The 20,037-nt window shown below is 41.1% G+C and overlaps 1 long non-coding RNA gene across 1 annotated transcript; it reads left to right on the top strand.

The window, feature by feature from the left end:
• Positions 1-16,968: 16,968 nt before the first annotated feature.
• LOC110733421 lies at positions 16,969-19,079 on the top strand. The gene is made up of 2 exons (XR_002513632.1): positions 16,969-17,184; positions 18,052-19,079. It is a non-coding gene; the product is annotated as an uncharacterized LOC110733421 (long non-coding RNA).
• Positions 19,080-20,037: the final 958 nt, after the last annotated feature.

Below are 20,037 nucleotides of genomic sequence, written 5' to 3'. Positions count from 1 at the left end.
TTGATTGGAGGCTCGGGCCTTGACCTTGGAATATGAAGTCATTTAGTGACCAGGCCCAATAAGATAATTGGACCCAAATACATGACTAGGCCCAATTAGATAAATTGGACCCAAACAACTTGCCCCCCAAACCCGATTTGGAAGGATGACGGGTCGGGTTTGAATCCGATAGGAAATGGAGGGAAGTAAATGATTTAATTAAATCAAAAGATTTAAATTCTTTGAACATTTATTAATTAAATAATTGTAATTTGGATAATTAACAGGAAGTGGAGTGGATAGTGGGCGGTTAATCAAGAGAGAGAGTGTTTAACGGTTAATTAAGGAGGAATTTAAGAGAAATTTGAACTTTTCGACCTTTGGGATTCTCCTTCCAAGAATTATAAGGTCTGATTCGCATTTCAACCTCATTTCTTCACCAACTTACACTCAAATTCTCGCGTAAACCCATTTTCGCTTTGAATTTCCAGCGTACCATTTTCGAATCCAAGTTCGAGACTCAAATCCATCGCTTCCACTGATTTGACCGGCGTATTCCGGCCAATTTGAAGGTAATTTTCTTCGAGCTTTTTCGATTTTCTTGCCCTTTTTTAGGGAAATTCTTCTTCTCCCTTCTTTCTTTCTCTGAATTTGATTATGGCTCGAGAAAGGAGGCGTCAGCCGGGTCGACAGGGTCTGGCTAGGGATCCCCGTGACCGCGCCGACGTTTGGAACGGGGAACGAGTCGGTGAAGACCCGGAAAGGGGGATTCTGGCAGTTCCTTTAAACGCCGCGCCGCCTCAGCAGGACGCCGAGGCCGGCGAGGCAAAGCAACCTGAGCAGAGAGAACAGGCTGGGCAGGCTGAAGATTTGCCCCCTGTGCTCTGGGACCTGCTTCCTGGGCATGGTGAATGGCAGGACGCCGAGGCCCAAGACGCCATGGTGAGAAATACCCCATACTCATGGTGGGTTCGGCATGCCGAAACCTACCGATTCGCCGAGCAAATTGAGTTGCACTACGACATTTTTGAAGAGGATGGGCATTGGTGCCGAATACCCTCGCCAACTGACAGGATTCACCGTCCCCCTCCTGGGTATGTAGGGGTGTACACTCGGCAATTGCAATACGGGCTTCGGTTTCCTTTGGATCCCTTAGTCAGGGACATTTTAATAAAGTACAGGATCTCCCTGTGCCAATTAACACCCGTTAGCATTCGGCAGGTGATGTCTTATCTCTGGGTGTGTCGGTTTTTTGCTATTGAACCGAATTTGCACTGCTTCCGAAAGATGCATCAGCTAGTGCAGAACCTCCAGAGCGTGTACGGCCAACACGGGTCTTCAGGCTGGTGGCGAATAGAGAGCCGCCCCCAATATCTGACTATGTGGCCGAACGACTCCTCGGATAAGGATTGGAGGGTTCAATGGGTCTGGGTGAGAGTTCCCGCTGATCCGGAGCATCCATATTTTTTCGGGGCTCCCCGATACCTCTCCAGGCCTGATTCGAACATGCAAGACTTGGGTCTTGAGGACCCTGATGCCACTAGCCACCCGAGTTATGAGCAAATGAGCTTCTTCGGGAAGCAGAATAACCCCGGGGGAGTTGGCCGAATGAGAACTCTCCCGGCAAGATGGCTTCCGGATAACCATTACATCTTCCAAGAGAAGATGTTGGCAGTTGTCGACCTCAGCCGAAAGTACAGGGGTGGTAAGTATGTTCGGCTGGGGCCGAGGACTTTAACTTAATCAATTTTGATTTGTCTTTGATGCTTATTCCCTTAGTCTAACCTTCGTCTGTTCTTTTCAGAGCTGAGCGAAGCTACCTCGGGAATTGATTATAACCGGCTCGGGGTGAACGCTGAAAGGGTCATTCTAGACCAGGCTCCGGCAATCACAGCTCCGAAGAACCGTCCGCTGCATCTGCACAAAACGGGTCTTCAAATTGAAGCCGCTGCCGAATACACCAAGCAGAAGCCTTGGTGGGAGAAGCGAGATCCCCTTCGGCCTTTATTACCTGAGGAAGCACAGGCTGCTCAGACAGCAGCTGACGTGTCCCGAGTAATCAACTCCTTGGAAGGAGGTGTTGGGACGTCTGGTGTTGCTGAGGGGGATATCCCTGCACCTGGAGTTCAGCCAAGGGTTCTAGTAAGTTCCTGACTTGCTTGGTTTTTTTTTTTTTTTTTTTATTCATACTTTGCTGCCCCCCGTTTCTACAGTCTGAGGAAGGGAGCGGAAGAAGAGAAGGAAAGGCGCCTGCTCATTCTGAAGATCCATCTTCGTCAGAATCTGAAGAAATGGACGAGCAGCCCTTAGCAAAGAGAAGGAGGAGGTTGGCCGTGCTGGGGCCTCGGCAGTTTCAGATGGGGATGAGGCCTACCGGGGGCATCCTCATACGGGAGCCTGATGAAGGTAGACGCTCGCCGAGGGCTCCCCCTCCGCCGGAAGCTCCGCGTCCTCAAACCCCCCCTCCACCTCCCGAAACTCAAGAGATGGAGGTGGACCAAAGAACTCCTGATCCGAAGGGGGGGTTCAGGGACACCCTGCTGAATAATCTGAGAAGCCGATTGCTGAAGGCTTCTCAGATGATATTGATAGGGAGGTTGATGCTTTTTTTGGTCAACCTGATCTGGGGGAGGAAGCAGAGAAGGTCGTTGCTGCTGACCCTGGTGGAGACCAACTGGGCTCCGCCGAAGGAGAAGGTCATGCTGAGCCTAAGAAGATTCAGGAGGTTCCCTCTTCTTCCTTCCCCTCATTCCAGACGCTGAACTCTGGAGATTTGGGTTTCTCGGCCCCCCGTATCACAGTCCCAGAACCTGTTTGGGAACGAATTTGGGGCCAGAACCGTGAAGGGGTTGCAGGCTACTTTGGTGACTTAACTAGCATGTTCGAGGTGGACCGGGCAAGGGTGTGGTCGCTGAAGGCCACAGCTGGGATGGGAGAATCCAGCCGAAGGGTCCCTGACCCTGCAAGAGACAACCAGCGTTTGCTGATGCAGGTACTTAACCTTTTAGTTGCTTTGCTTTCGTTCAACTCATCTTCTCCTTTCTGGCTCTTTTCTTTTTTATTACTTTATTTATTTCAACTGATGTGCCCCTGAAAACAGGTTGTGCACAATCAGACTCTTACTGTAGAGTTGATTGACACCCTCCAAGACAAGCTGGAGCATGCCTGGGGGGAGGCAAAAATTGCCCAGGAGGAGGCGAAGCTTGCTGAGCTGAAGCAGCAGCAGAGCGAAGAGTATGAAAAGAGGACTGCTGAAGCCATTCAAACCTTCTGCTCGGCTATGGAGAAGGAAGTTTTTCCTCCGCTGATGGAAGGGGAGAAATTCCTTTAGGAGCAAATGGGAGTGGACATCTCCAAATTTAAAGCTGCCATCGAGAGCCGAATTCAAGAAGGAGCTGCTGCACAAGCTGTAGTGCAGCAGAAGCTGGAAGCTCTTGAAGCCAGAAGGATGGCTGCTGAAGAGGCTTTACAGGCTAGGGATGTTCACCTTTCTGCTGCCCAAGCTGCTGCTGAGAGCCAGGACCAGAAGCTGAAGGAGTTGGAAGATCAGCTGAGAGTCAAGGGAGATGAGCTGACCCAGGCCAAAACCGAAGCTTCCAATGTCCAGCTGGAGCTTAATGAGCAGAAGACTTCTTCCTCCAAACTCTCAGAAGAGTTAGAAAAATCTAAAAAGGATTTGGAGGAGAGTCAAAAGAAGTTGGCTGATGCTGAAGCCCTACTCCAAGTCCGCCTTTACACCCAAGAAGAATATGAGATGGGCTACATTAATGGGTTTAAGGTGGCTCGGAGGTTGGCTCTCCATGCTGAGCCCTCGCTGGATTGGTCCAAGTGTGTGCTTTGGGCTCAGGACCCCGAAGATCCGCACATGTTGTATGCCACTCCTGCTGAGCATGAGATCCTTCAGGCTGAACAAGCCGAGGAGGAACCTGAGCGGCAGGAGTTGGAGGCTGAACAGCGAGCCGCTGAAGCTCAGGCAAGGGCCCAACCTGCCTCCTCTGCTGCTGGAACCGAGAATGCCCCGGGGCTTGGCCCGGCTGATCAGCCTGATCCTCCAACTGAAGCATAGGAAATCGGGCAGTCGTCTTCAGAATCTTACGGATCAACATGTGCTTAACTTCAGACTCGCCGCTTTCTGAATCTCTTTTTGCCTTATCTTTTTGCTTCAACTTGCCTTGATGTACAAACAGTTTATTTTTGTTTTTGTACGTATTTTGGCAGCTGTTATTTTCCGCTTGTGGGCGGCTGCCGATATAGTCTTTAATTTATTTGAACTTATAGCTCACTTTCTGAGCATGAATCATTAATCTGATGTTCCTTTCTTCAACTGCTTTGCCTTATTTTGAGTGTTTTACTGTTTCCGAGCTTGAGAAATTCTCGCAAAAATTTGCTAAGTACAAAGCTTTCGGCTTTGAAGAATTCTGCTGAACATAAATTTGCACTGGTAGTGCCTCTTGCCCCCCAGAAATCTGAAGATTCAAGTCTTTGGATTACTGAGCTGGGTTTTTTTTCTCTATCTTTTAAAAATGGATATCCGAAACACAGGGCCAACTGAAGGCAATGCTTCGGATAATGGCTTTCTGGGATACAAGGCTCAGTTAAGGAAATATCCCAGAATTGTCCATGGACTCATGTCTTTGGAGAACAAGTCTTACTGAATTTTGACTTCAGCTGAAAGACCAGAGTTCTTTAAAAAGACGAGTTTGTCAGCAATCTGAAACCCAGTTACCCGGAGGCGAAGGTTTCAGACGAGGCTGAATAAAAAATTTCCAACAGGTACTGTTATCCTTGATTTTCTGTCTATCTTTAAAAAATGGATATCCGAAACACAGGGCCAACTGAAGGCAATGTTTCGGATAATGGCTATCTGGGATACAAGGCTCAGTTAAGGCAATATCCCAGACTCGTCCATGGACTCATGTCTTTGGAGAACAAGTCTTACTGAAGTTTGACTTCAGCTGAAAGACCAGTGTTCTTAAAAAAGACGAGTTTGTCAGCAATCTGAAACCCAGTTACCCGGAGGCGAAGGTTTCAGACGAGGCTGAATAAAAAATTTCCAACAGTTGTTGTTATCCTTGATTTTCTGTCTATCTTTAAAAAATGGATATCTGAAACACAGGGCCAAGTGAAGGCAATGTTTCGGATAATGGCTTTCTGGGATACAAGGCTCAGTTAAGGCAATATCCTAGACTCGTCCATGGACTCATGTCTTTGGAGAACAAGTCTTACTGAAGTTTGACTTCAGCTGAAAGACCAGTGTTCTTTAAAAAGACGAGTTTGTCAGCAATCTGAAACCCAGTTACCCGGAGGCGAAGGTTTCAGACGAGGCTGAATGAAAACCCTTAAAGAGTAGATAGAACAAAGAAAACTTTGAAAGAATAAAAAGTTGCAAATATTTATATAAATGGTGGCTCCAAGGCCTTTCATTAATTCAAAATGTACTTACAAAGATTGTTCTGCCCCGAAGGGTTTACACAGGATATTTCTTCAGTACATCAGCGTTCCAGTGATTTTTCAACTCAGTTCCATCCAACTGCCGAAGTCGGTATGTCCCTGGTTGAAGCTCATCACAGATTTCATAGGGCCCTTCCCATGCAGCTGAGAGTTTCCCATGGATTCGGCCTTTCTGAACTGCAGCAGCATTCCGAAGGACGAGGTCTCCAATTTTGAGAGGCCTTGCATGGACCCTTCGGTCGTAAAATTTGCTGATTCTCTGCTTATAAGCAGTCATTCTGTCTCGGTCCGAGTCTCTTACTTCGTCGAGGAAATCGAGAGATTCTTTCATCAGTTGCTCATTCTCAGCCGAGAAGTGGTGCACTCGTAAACTCTCAGAGCCGATTTCCACTGGGAGAACGGCTTCGACACCATACACCAGTTCAAAAGGTGAATAGCCCGTTGCCTCTTTTTCAGTTGTCCGAAGGGACCAAAGGGTTCCTGTGAGCTCCTCTAGCCACTTGGACTTTTGATCTTCCACCCTCTTTTTGAGGGCATTTAGGATCTGTTTATTTGCAGCTTCGGCTTGTCCGTTACTTTGCGGGTGGCATACTGCTGAATATGCCAGTTTGATGTCGAACTGATCTGTATACCGCTTCAGCGGTAAGTTATCGAATTGCCTCCCATGATCGAAGACAAATACTCTCGGGATGCCGAAATGAGTGATGATATTCTGCCAGACAAACTTTCTGACAGTTTGCTCTGTAATGTTCGAGGCTGCTTCTGCCTCGATCCACTTACTGAAGTAGTCAACACCGACTATCACCCATTTTTTCTAGTACACAGCATCTGGAAATGGTCCCAGTATATCCAGTCCCCATTGGGCAAACGGGAGTGGATTAAGGATCGGCTGAAGATCCCTAGCTGGCTGATGGATAACTGGTGCGTATTTTTGACATTTTTTCGCATTTCCGGACCAGCTCCTTAGCATCTGAGATCATGGTGGGCCAGTAATATCCGACCCTCAATGCCTTGTGGGCTAAGGTCCTTCCCCCGATGTGGTTCCCGCAGATGCCGAGGTGAATCTCCCGTAGGATATAATCTGCATCTGTTGGTCCCACGCATTTCAGCAATGGGGCTGAGAAGGACTTTTTCAGAAGCTCCCCCCTGAAGACAATGAACCTTGAGCTGGTTCTCTTCAGCTTGGAGGCCAAAATTCTATCTTCGGGAATCTCTCCCCGAAGCTTGAAAGCTAGGATGGGGTCCATCCAGCTAGGCTCTGGGTCAGCGCAGCACACTTCAGGTGCTTCGTCGACACTTCTTTCTCGACGCACTTCCACATATACAGATCTGTTCAGCTCAGTGAGAGTTGAACTAGCAAGTTTGGAGAGTGCATCGGCTTGAGTATTTTGACCCCTTGGGATCAGCTGAACCTCAAAAGTTCTCAGCTTTGCAATGACTGATTTGATCTTGGCAAGATAGGCTATCATGGAGGGCTCTTTGGCCTCGTAGCTGCCACTGATCTGATATGCAACTAGCTGAGAGTCTGTTTTCAGGCAGACATGCACGGCTTCCAGGGAGATGCACAATTCTAGGCCAGCGATTGCTGCCTCATATTCAGCTTCGTTGTTCGAAGCCTTAAAAGAAAATTTTAGTGCATACTCAAAGGATTTGCCTTCGGGAGAGGTTATCACTACCCCTGCCCCCGAACCATTTACGGTGGAGGATCCATCCGTAAACACAGTCCAGACTTTCCTTTCATTGTCTAGCGTCTCCTGGTACGAGCATTCGGCCAAGAAATCCGCTAGAGCTTGAGCCTTGATGGCAGCCCTCGGCTGGTAGCTGATGCTGAATTCGGTGAGCTCAAAAGCCCACTTGGCCAGCCTACCAGATTTTTCAACTTTGCCGAGAACTTTTTCCAGCAGCTGATCAGTTAAGACCACTATCTAATGGCAATCAAAATAGGGCCTCAGCTTCCGAGCAGCTACCACTACCGCAAAAGCGACTTTCTCGAGTAGAGGGTAGCGAGTCTCGGCATCCGTCAGAGTGTGACTGACGAAATAGATCGGTTGCTGAATTTTGCTTTCTTCCTTCAGCAGCACTGCACTGATGGTGGCTGGGCTAACGGCCACATACATATACAAAGTTTCTCCTTCTGCTGGGCTAGCCAACGTTGGGAGTTGAGCCAGATGCTCCCGAAGCTGCTTGAAGGCTTCATTTTGCTCTTTCTCCCAAACGAGCTCTTTTGTTTTCGGGAGTTTCAGGGCTTTGAAGAAAGGTAACCCCTTATCCGAAGCTCTGGAAATGAACCTCGAGAGGGCTGCCATTCTTCCGGTGAGCCGCTGAACATCTCGCTTTGTTTTCGGCTCAGAAAGGTCGAGCGTTGCTTTGACTTTGGAGGGATTGGCATCAATTCCCCTCTTGCTGACCATGAACCCAAGGAATTTCCCTGACTTCACGCCGAAGACACCTCTTCGGATTCAGCTTCATTTGATGCTTTCTTAAGGTGGCAAAGGTTTCAGCCAGGTCTTTAACATGGTCCTCAGATTTTTTGCTTTGGACGATCGAATCGTCAACATAGACTTCCATGTTTCGGCCCTTTTGATCGGAGAAAACTTGATCCACCAGCCTTTGATAGGTTGCCCCCGCATTTTTCAATCCGAAGGGCATCATTTTATAATTGTACACCCCGGCGTTTGTGATGAATGCCGTCTTTGCTAGATCGTCGGGGTGCATGAAGATCTGATGATACCCCGAGAATGCGTCCATGAAACTAAGCAAGGCATGGCCACTTGTCGAATCGACTAGCTGATCAATCCTCGGCAAGGGATAGAAATCCTTCGGACAAGCCTTATTTAGGTCCGTGAAATCAACGCACATCCTCTAGGTACCATTGGCCTTCTGAACCATCACCACATTTGCCAGCCATTCTGGATATTGACAAGGCTCGATGAAGCCTGCCTCCAGCAACTTTTTGACCTCGGCTGCGATGTCTCGGTTCTTATTAGCGGAGTAATTCCGCTTCTTTTGCTTAATTGGTCGACACGTTGGGTGAACATTAAGCTTATGGGAGATGAGGTCTGGACTTATCCCGGGCATATCAGCTACCGAGAAAGCAAACACATCTCTGTTGTCCTGAAGGAGCTGAATAAGTTCACAACGGGTGTTCGGATCAAGGTCCATCCCGATTGTTACACATTTCTCAGCGTCTCCTTCGGCCAACTCGACCGTTTCAGTCTGCTAGTCCATGTCCATTGCTGATGGACTGGACTCTTCACAATCTGGCCTGCTGTCTATGTCAGCAGGTGTCCCAGTCTTTTTGTTCTTCGGCTGGCTCTTTGAGTCTTTCGGCTCAGCTGAAGAGCTAGCCTTTTCCCTTTCTGGCCCTTTTTCTCTGGGCATAGATCCTTGGGCCGAAGCACTTAGGCCTTTCGGCTTTTTTGTGCTTGGCTCTCTTTCTTTTTCTTTCTCCTCCTCATCCTTGTTGTCGTCATCTGGGCGACTAGTGGATGGCTTGAGGTAGTTGCACCTTCGGGCGTCCTTTTGGCTGCCCTGGATCCTTTCGGGGAAGCCGGCGTTTGAGACGTAAATCATCAGCTGATGATAAGTTGAGACGACCCCTTGGATCTCGTGAATTATGGGTCTCCCCAAAATCACGTTGTACACTAAAGGAGCGTCAATGACCAAAAATTCAGTCATGACATTCCTTGCTGCCTCATCGCAGCCGATGGTGACAGGAAGTGTCACCTTCCCATCTGGATAAGTTGAAGCCCCGTTGAATCCAGAGACCGGGTAGGGTACCGGCGTAAGGTGATTGGGCTTCAGCTTGATTTGATTGTAGGCCTTTCGGAACAGAATGTTTGCTCCGCTGCCACCGTCAACAAGGACCTTGCTGACATCGTGGTTGGCCACCGTGGCGATGATCACCAACGGATCCTCGTGAGGGAACGTTACCCCCCGGCAGTCGGCAGCTGTGAACGTCATGTTCGGCACCGGCGACTGGGGAGGCTGAATGTCAGCTTTGTTCACCTGGAGGGTCAGAGCCCTAAGGTGTCGCTTGTGTTCCCTCCGAGAGCATATTCCTCCCGAGATAACATTGATCGGAGAGAATTTTCCCTCCGCATTTTTACTGTTCTTCCGGGGGAAGTCGAGGTCTTACCGAGGGTCCTTTGCTGACTTCTCGGCCTCCTTTTTCTCACGGTGATCCGCGATGTATTTTTTTTAAGTATCCCTACCGGACCATGTCCTTGATCTGGTCCTTCAGTTGGATACACTCCTCAGTGTTATGCCCCGGAGATTCGTGGAACTCGCACCACTGATTTTTATTTTTTCGCTGATACCACTCTGGGAGTGGTCTCGGCTTTCGGTAACTCTGCTCTTCCTTCGTCACGCTGTAAATTTTGGCGCGTGGAAGAGAGAGCGGAGTGTAGGACTCGTATCTGCCTGTGTATGAGGCAGATTTTTTCTTCTTCGGCTCGTTGGCCGAAGATTATTCCGAGGCCTTGGCCTTTCCCTTTATCCTCTGGCCTTGGCCTTCAGACAAGGGTGTTTGTTTTTGCTTCCCTCCCCCAGATTGAGGTTGAGTTTTTGTTTTGTTCCACTCTTCGGCTCGGATGAATTTATCCAAGGCGTTCAGAGCTTCCTCCAAGGACTGCGGGGTATGCATGACCATGAAGTCTAGGAACTTCCCAGGCTGAAGGTCATTCTGCATTGCAAAAACGGCTAGCCCCTGGTCCAGCTGAGAGACGCTGGATGACTCGTTGCTTAAACGGGTCAGATAGTCTCGGAGGCTTTCGGTCTTCCCCTGTTGCAGACCCATGAGTTCTGCAGTAGTCTTCTCTCGGCGGTTTGCCGTGGAAAACTTGCTCCTAAATTTGGAGGACAGATCATCCCACCCTGTTATAGAGCCTTGCTTCACTTCCTTGGAGATTCATGCTTGCGCGACCCCCTTGAGAGTGGTTGGAAAATATTTGCACCAAGTCGCTTCGGATCTGGGGCAAAGATGCATATGAGCCTCATACGAGGCAATGTGGTCCTTCGGATCCGAAGTCCCATCATATGTGATGTGCGACGGTATTTTAACCGTGGGCACATGCTCTTCCAGTATCCATTGCTCGAATGGGGAACTGGTGGGTAGCATAACGGCCTTGCCCTTGTTCCTGGCCGAAGGGACCGCGCTCCGCCCTCTTAGAGAGGTAGGAGTGGTTTTCGTCCCTGGCTGGGAAGTCTGGGCCTCGGCTACAGGGAACGAGAGGCGACTGTGCACGCTCGGTTCCTTGCCGCCGAGTCGGTCGAGGACGCTTCGGCGAACAGTCTCAGGTTGTTCTCGGCGAGCAGATTCTGGCCGAGAAGCTGAGCTGCTGCTCTTATGCGTTTCTGGTCGGAAGGTTGAGGATCCTCTGAAAAATTGAGGGTTCTTTTTCCTCTCTCTTTCAGTTCTCCAGGTATCCTCTTCCCACTTTTCCAGTTCCCGGAAGGAAGGAGGTTTCCCACCATCATGGTCTAGCTTCCTCCGCTGATGCCGGGTGTGCGGAGGAGTTCGATCGCGAGGTGGAGGCATATTTTGTGCTCTCATTGCCTCCATGAGCACTGTCAGCGCTCTCGCCACCTCCTCCGAGCTGGGCCCCGTCAAAGGGGTCCTCGGCTGAGTGTGGGAATGAGAGCGGATGGTCGATGGTTGGCTTTGGGGCACTGAATGAGTCCTATGGTCGGACTGACCTCTGCTAGACCGAGAGGGACTCGACCTATGATGAGAGTTGTGAATTACGGGAGAAAGGGAATCCTCCCTGTATGTTCCTCCCCCCGAGCTGGCACCCTTGGGAGAGTTCTGGTCCGGTGAGGGTGATGGTGTAGGAGTTTTAGGCTTTTCGCATGCTCCTTGACGGAGGCTTTTGCTCTTGCGGTTCTTAGCCATTGCTACTAAGATGATTGCAAGATGATTTTGATTAGAAATTTGGCTTAAATATTTTTGAAAGTCTTCCCCACAGACGGCGCCAAATTGTTTCGGATGAAAACAATGGGGCCTTGCCGAAGGCCCGCTGAAGTGGCTGAAGACTAGTCCGGTCCAATTGATGCTGGGCCGAAGGTTTCCTGCACAACTAAAACACGTAAACTGTTATCGGGGGTGGATCCGAGGAAGACCCCTCCGATGCCGAAGTCAAACAGTGTTTAGAGAGAAAAGGCTATGCAAGAGATTTAATGCTTGAGGCTTTGTTGTGTTGTCCCTTTTGAATGAATGAATTGAAGGCTTTTATACCTTTGCACATGATGAGAGGAGAGTAATTGGGCCTTTAAATAGTCATGGGCTGACCATGGCAATTCGGACCAAAGGACTCTTGGTTGACTTGGCTTGATTGGAGGCTCGGGCCTTGACCTTGGAATATGAAGTCATTTAGTGACCAGGCCCAATAAGATAATTGGACCCAAATACATGACTAGGCCCAATTAGATAAATTGGACCCAAATAACCACTATTATATGTTGTGTGGCCTGGGAAGGAATTAATTAAAAAATGAAACTGTATTTGATGATCGCTTTGTTTCACATTTACGAATTAAAGATATATGGTTTGGTAAAATTGGTACACACAATGTAACACCTATAAATTTTACTCTCTTAAGGCAAGCAAATAAAGGTCAGGTTTGATTCTTATGGTCTGTTCTGATTTATTAAACTAAACTGAACTGAACTAGACCGAATTGATTGGAGGTGAATTGAACTAAATAGAACTGAAATTAGGAGCTGAATTGAAATGACTGAACTAATTGGAGCTGAATTGAAATTCAGCTGAAGAGAATAGACCCTTAGTAAGGAGCTAAAAGATCGATGTTGAGAGATCGAGTCCTTGAATCGGTTAATAGTTTAAGTTAACCTAGATGCGTCCAATTAAGGCTTGATGGCATTACAACAAGAATATGTTCATAGGTAAACTTACCATAAACTTATCGTGAAACATGAAAAAATCACCCCTAAACATAATATTATGGAACCATTAGTTTTTAAAAATATATAGAAAACGATAATCAAGTTAAGCCATAAAATATGGTCAAGTACATACGCCTCATACAAGATTTTGGATTATCAATCTACGATAAGATTTGAGTCAAGATTCTTTCTTGTAATGATTTATTATAGGTTTCTTAAATTATCCCTTAAAATGAAAAAATAGAGGGGTATATGCCTGTAAAAAAAAAAAAAAAAAAAAAAAAAAAAAAAAAAAAAAAAGAAGAAGAGATATGACCCAAGGTTGTAGTGCGTAGCATGAAATGATAAAGGTATTCTCATAGTGACTGAGCATCACTGCTTTTTCCCAAAGGAATATCAACTTTGCCATCAATCAACTAATATGAGTTTAGCTTTGGTGTTTAGTGGAAGATGTAATGATTAGTAGTAAGTACTACTTATGATTTATAACAAAGAGTTATATTTTTAATTTAGGTTCCCATGAATTAGTTTTAATGAGGGATTATTCCTGTCAATTTTAGAATTTGGAAATAGCCATTATCCCAACTTCTTGCATGTCCCTACTAGTAGGTTTAATCAAGAATAATTTGCCTAGTATGCTACTCCTAGTTCGTATCTATCTATCTATCACACCTAACATATCTACGCTTACTAAATACTCCTATTACTTTCAATTGATTTTCCTTTATGTTTAGGTTGATCGCCTAATTCTAGATAAGATCACAAGGAATCACCCTCATAATGTGAGTCAATGTAAAATTACATTATTGAGGGCAAGACTTCAACGGAATAGTCTAACGAGTACCTATTTTAAGACATTAAAAGTTATCTCAAAACTGTCTTAATTAAAAATTCATTATATGTCCGTGGTAGCAATATTTTTGCTAAAAAACATGATACATTTTTTTAAAAGATGCATTTTTCGCTTTAGTTTTGTGGTAGATGTACAAATATCCCTGTATATCGTCTTGAGACTTTTTAGTTTTTATTATGAAGTAGCTTTTGTTCAAAACTTTAAAAGCCACTTTAAGCAAACACATGGTGTAAATTAAAGTAAATATTTGTGAATATTAACTAGCATTAATTTATGTACAACACAAATTCACTTCATATGTTTTTAGTAAGAATACATACATTATATTTACATTATTTATTTACCTATTTTTATTTTAGTTCAAATTTTAGCTATGAAGTCAACTTGGTATTTTTTTAGAATTGGATTTATCTAAACTATTTTTTTCCAAATCTATCTCATTTGAACCTATGTGAGCAAGTAACCTTTATTTGAACTTATTTTTCTAATGACCTAAATCTATATATAGTACTACATAACTCTACATGCAACCTTCAAAATTATCTTTGGTATATGGATTAGTAAAAATGTCTAGAGTTTACGGACAATCCTCTTCGTTGCTATAATTAAACATTGGGTAAATATGAATGGCAATGATGCTTGGCGTGATTAGTTAGCCATTAGATCAATTTCGCCTTTTATTACTGATTTTCATTATGAGTTTAGATTAAACAAAAAGTGTTGCTTTAATTCTATATATCTTATTGTAGAATTTAATGATGATCATGTTAAAATAATATTAATAAAATAGTTATTAAAATAATTTATTTTTTTTTAAAAAAAAAAAAAAAAAAAAAACAGATAGAGCAATGAATGGCCACCAAACAGCACAAGCACGGCAAAATTGATGATGTGGGGAATTTAATTAATGAAATACTATAATGCAGGCATTTTTCATTTCTCATACGAAGGGACCAATTTTAATGATTAGAAAAAGAAATAGAAAACAATAAGCACTTTTAAAGGACCCTATTTAACTAATATACTAATAATCTCTTCTTAATAAATCAATGAGATTAGTGCATGCTGATTGAAGCACCATCTTCTAATAGGCTATTATCTTCTTTTTTCCGTTAGAATTTTGAGGAATGATTGGCTTCTTAATGTACACAATATTTCTTTGAAATGATACCACTATATATAATTATACTATATGTTTATAAGAGCAATTACTTCTTTTCTTACTTTATATTGGATGGGTTTATGAGATGGACCAAATGGTATAAGATTGTCTTTTGATGCACAAGAATATAGTTGAAGATATCAAGTCTCAACTACAACCACTACATATGATTTGCCGACTTTAGCCTAATTTAGCATACAAACTTTACCTTTGTTCTTATTTCTTTCTCGTATGAGATATATATATATATACTTGGATCACTCGGTGTAGGTATGAGATATATATGATTACGAAGATGTATATCTTCTTTAAAATATAGCACAATAATATATTAATTTGTCATAATTGTTGAGTTATTTGAAGAAACATTACTAAGTACTCCATAACTTTTACGGAGTACCAATTAATCTAATCTTAAGTTTCTAGGTCAGAGATGGAGAGTATAAAAAAAAAAAATAGTAGGCGAAGACAATAATGTTTTAGAGATTCCTATGGTAGGAATATACCAAACTTGTCAAAAGATCTAAAAAAATCTTGATCATGCACATCCTAAGCAATTGGCAAACCATAATGCGCCAAGAAAACCAATGAATTGACGGGAAAATGTAGAAGAAACCCTTAGTTATTTCAATGATATGATTTGAACAAGAGTGGGGACTAGCTCGCTCTAGCTAGGGACGTTAGTACGTAGCTAGGCTTTATAAATTGCTGCTGCTGGCTTTGTTGTTACGCTGATAAGATTAGGCACTTCAGGCCCATATCACATGAACCATTATATCAATCTCTTTAGTCCAATCAAACGCATGACCGTTAAATTACCCCTTTTGTCTCTTAAAGTTTGTCATTAGATTTCTTATGTATGTACTATTCGTTTTAAATTTGCTTATACCATACAGAATAACGGTTACAAAGGACTACAATTGTCACTATGGCAAAGTTAAGAATGAGTTGCGAGGAAACAAATGAAAACGGAGGATGTATTATTACGGATTAGTACTATTTCAGCTTTTATAAAATAGCTATTTAAGAAGTTTAGTCTCTTTACAAAGGTAGTTGAAATTGAATGGGGTAGTTAGCAATTAATTGACTACCTTGATAGCGGCTAATATTGGAATTTTTGAAAATAAATTATTGAAAAGAAAGAAATTGCATGGACGAGGAAGTATGAACTGGCCAAATTTAGGCGAAGAAGATCTTGTTTGGATTCATGGAGTATGATATAACTAACCGTGTGGACCCTTTGGTAACGATTTAATGACTTCTGTACCAAACCTTTTTGAACTACTTCGTATAATCATAATCAGTATACATATAATAAACAGATATACTCCACCTCTCTAATACTTTATTCTATTTTAAGTTGTACCATATTGCATACTCATACTAACTTTCACTAAGTAACACTATAGTTTAACACTTGACAATAGAGAGGAGGTAAGAGAATCTCTCTCTACTCCCAAGCAAATATAATTGATCTCGCACGAATTCGTGAGTCGTGATCTCAAAGTCACAAGGTGAATTAGTTAATTGTATTACAGTGATTTTGTAGATATATGTCATTTCTGTAATAACAATACAATTTTTTAAGTATACCTTTTCATTCAATTTTTTTTTATTTTCTTACTTAAATATTTATGGCTATTAAAACACATTTAAATCATTTTATTTTATCAAATACTATATTTTAAGTTGACCATGAGTCAAGAAGTTTGTAGAATCATCTAAAAAATTGATTTGATTAGAATATATTTAAATGGAGTATTTGTTTGTTATTGCACACGTGATGAGAAGCTAGAATCTTAAAACAGAAGCAAATGTGGAAGCAAAAACACAGAAAATGAGGAGGGTGTCAAAATCGGGTATTATAGTGGAAACAAAGACCACTATCTTAAGACACAATGAGCTCAAGTTTCCATTCGCAATCATTCTTAGACGATAATATGTCTGCTTAGTGCATTTTTGTTGTTCAACATTTTCTAGTGCTTTTTATTTTCTTGTACTTCTTAAAGAGAAACATGCCATTCACATAATTTTAAAGTCTTACTAATTCAAGTTTGTTTTCTTTCTTCTTCCTTGATTGGATATTAACTATGCATGTACAAGACTCTACTCCGTAATAAATAATATTAAAAATATTTTCAAATACTATTTTAGGTTGCACCATGCTCCGGAAAGTAAGGTTGAGCATCATGAAATTAGATGGTGTTTTCTAACGCAAACTTATTGAGGAAACCCGAGTTTTAATCAAACTAATTTTTAAAAATGAGTGTCAAAGATTTGATATTTCAATTACTAGGTTCATTTGGCATGGTGAATTCGTATTAAAGGTTTAAGGCAGAGGGTAAAAAAAAAACTCAAAGATGGTGGACCTTTAATAGGCTGAACCAAATTTTGAATCAGTTACAGAAAATTTGTGTGGCAAATATCTGAATTCTATCATTCTCAACCATACAAATTCTTGGCTACATTCTAGTGCAGTCAAGCTAGCTGCAACAACATTAAATATGAATATATAGTACGTTAAAATGAACATACGTTTTTTTTTCTTCCTTATTTCTTAATTCTCTTTTTTCTTCTTCCTTAGCTCTATTATTTTTCTCTCTCTTCAGTTTTCTTCTTAATTTAAAATTTTCTCTCTCCTCTTTACCTTACTTCCCTTCAATCTTTAAAGTTTTCTTCTTCTTTATATAAAATTTTGAGTTAGTAATTTGTGTTTTGATGGGTATACTCCTTTCTTTCTAAATCTATGAGTTTCAGATTCAATCATTTGGCTTTATCAAAGAGGAAAGAAAAAAATGGAGGAGAGAGAAAGTTGAGGTCAAAGAAAACAATGGAGGTTAGATTTTATCATTTTGTAATTGTATTTTGTATGATTTCGTTGATCATGCATGATAATTTATTGTTTGATTATTTGAAATTATTATGAGTCTGTGATGAATATCAATTAAATTGCTTAATTGTTAATGAATATCAATTGTATTGCTTAATTTGTAGTTATTTTCTCTCTCCCCTATCTTTCTCTCTCTCTTTTGATTTTTTTCTTTTGATTTCTAATCATGTTACAAATCAATAATTATTTTCTCTATGATGAATCAAGATTAGATTTAAGGTGTATAATCAATTTTTTAGAGTTTCAATAATTACAATCGATCTTGAATATAATTTCTGTAAAAAAAAACTGAATACGTAGGAATTTAAAATGAACATCTTTTACAAAATGAGCATTTAGTACACCGAAAATGAATATTAAATACATAAAAAATGAACATATTTCAACAATTTATTTTATCTTTATTTTTCATTAATAATTATGTACAATGAATTTGAACCTTTATGAAAATCATGTTCATTTTAATATCCTAAATGTTCATAACTTTTTTTTACATGTTCATTTTATAAGTGTTCATTTTTTAATACTAAATGTTCATTTTTATTAGGTTGAAGGTAAAATATAATACGTTGAAAGTTAAACTATCTGAACATTTATGTTGAAAATCTGAACAATTTATTATGAATATATATGTTTCGTTATTCTTTACGAACATATCTGTTATTGATTATGAACACATATGACATATAGAGTGAATATTATTTATATTTTTAAGTATTGTATTGATGATTATATATTTTAAACATTCTAAATAATTATTATGAAGATATTTTGTGATGATTATGAAAATTTTGATTATTTGTTATATTTTAGTGAGTACAGATTAATTGTATCTGTAGAAGACAAAGACTCTGAATTAGTGAAGAAACAACTAAGAAGTGATGAAGAAGTATGTGATATGTACAATGAATTTTCCTTTAAGTTGGAGAATTTCCGATGTATATGATCCCAATTTTATGGTTGTATGATAAAGGTTCATTTCTAATATACTAAATGTTCATTTCTTTTTTTTTTTTTGACATGTTCACTTTTTATTACCGAATATTCATTTTTATTACTGAACATTTATTTTTTTGTGTTCATTTTTCTAACTAAATGTTCATTTTTAAGGTCGTGGTCTAGCAAATTTATGATTATATGATAATTAGATTCATTTTTAATAAATGATCATTTCCTTATAACATGTTCACTTTTTAGTATTAAATGTTCATTTTTTGTTATTATATGTTCATTTTTTTTTATGTTCATATTTTTCAACTAAATGTTTATTTTTTATTTGGGCCGCGCGTTTTGGGCCTCACTTGTTGTAACTATCTTAGCCGCATTAGAGTGCAGCCAAGACCAATTGTCTCAACCAGGCTACGTAATATAATGAAGGTGGATCAATTTAATTTCTTGCCTGATCCAAGCCCATCAGCGCATTCCTTTTACAGAACCAACAACCAAGGCCTTCGCTAATGCCCTCAGTTTGCAAACGCAAGATATACAGACTACATAGTACATTATTCTGAACTCATGCTAATCTTTCATCATCATACTCGCTAATGTAGAAATTATGAAGGCGCGATATGATGGTTCTACCCAAGCGCACTTTAAGCAATATTCCCTCTATCTAAAGGGCAAAGTTCCGCCACTCTACATCCTAGCTATCGGCCTGTCAACTAAGGATTTAAAGAATGCAATGAGCTCGCTCTTCAGCTTCTTGTTCAACAACTTCTGCCATCACATTTGTTCGATGCCACGAAAGCCTCAAGTTGCCCTACTATAGCCAAGCTAATTTCTAAGAATATTACAGGTGATCTTATTTATAGTTATGGTAAATGAAATACACAATTTTCTAATACTAGTATTTGTTATCTCCCATCCATTAATTCAATACAGTAAGACTTGTTAAACTAGGCATCTTATTTCAAACAAAGGTAAGACTGTAAGAAAGAGAACTTCCAGTACTTAGTTAATTTCTTAGTTCTACAAATGTAGCAACGAAAAACAAAAAGAACTCAAAAGAGAAGCCATCAACACCAAAAACACAGGTACTTTAGCTTTTAAGAGGAGAGTGGTAGAGTCGTAGAGCTATAGATATTTAATAGAATGATACAGTCCAATACGGTAGGTTAGAGATGATAAATACAGATATAAAGTTGTCATATGATAAAAGCAAATGTGAATAACACGATCAAATTGGAAAATAGTGCCATAGATGTATGTTACTAATTGTACTCATTGTTTGAATAATGAACGAAAAGTGAAAAAAAAATCCATCCATGATAGGGTTCTTGTTTCCCTTTTCCTGTTCCACTAATCCACCAACAACGCAACTATCCTTTTGTTTCATTATTTGAAAGTTGATATAACAGAGAGCATTAATTCACAGTTGTAATGATTCAGCGACTATATATTTTTGGTAGAACAGAGAAAAATTAACATTATATTTCATCTTACTAAAAAAAATTTGGGGACAGATTCACCGACAGTCGACAGAGGAAGAGGGAACACCATAAACTCATAAAGCATAGAGTTTGTTTAGTGCACACAACAATTTCATTTCAGGCGCAACAGATTGATTAAATTAATTAATTGATGTGATGTAATCACGTCAAGTTTTCAAGTTACAAACACATAAAATTGACGACAAAGAATGCAACTTATATACAGCCAGAGTAAAGTGACAAATTTGCAATATCAAGAATTTTGATATTCTACAAGACTAGCCAAGCTACAGAAATTTTATGCAATTCCCACACTTTCTGGATACTATAGATTTGTAGTGATCAAATCTCATAAAATGGAGCAAAAGAA

Source organism: Chenopodium quinoa, unplaced genomic scaffold (assembly GCF_001683475.1).
Source record: "Chenopodium quinoa cultivar QQ74 unplaced genomic scaffold, ASM168347v1, whole genome shotgun sequence".
In the NCBI taxonomy this organism is placed as follows: domain Eukaryota; kingdom Viridiplantae; phylum Streptophyta; class Magnoliopsida; order Caryophyllales; family Amaranthaceae; genus Chenopodium; species Chenopodium quinoa.
Note: the sequence above shows the minus strand (reverse complement) of the source record. Positions and strands in the feature narration are given on the sequence as shown.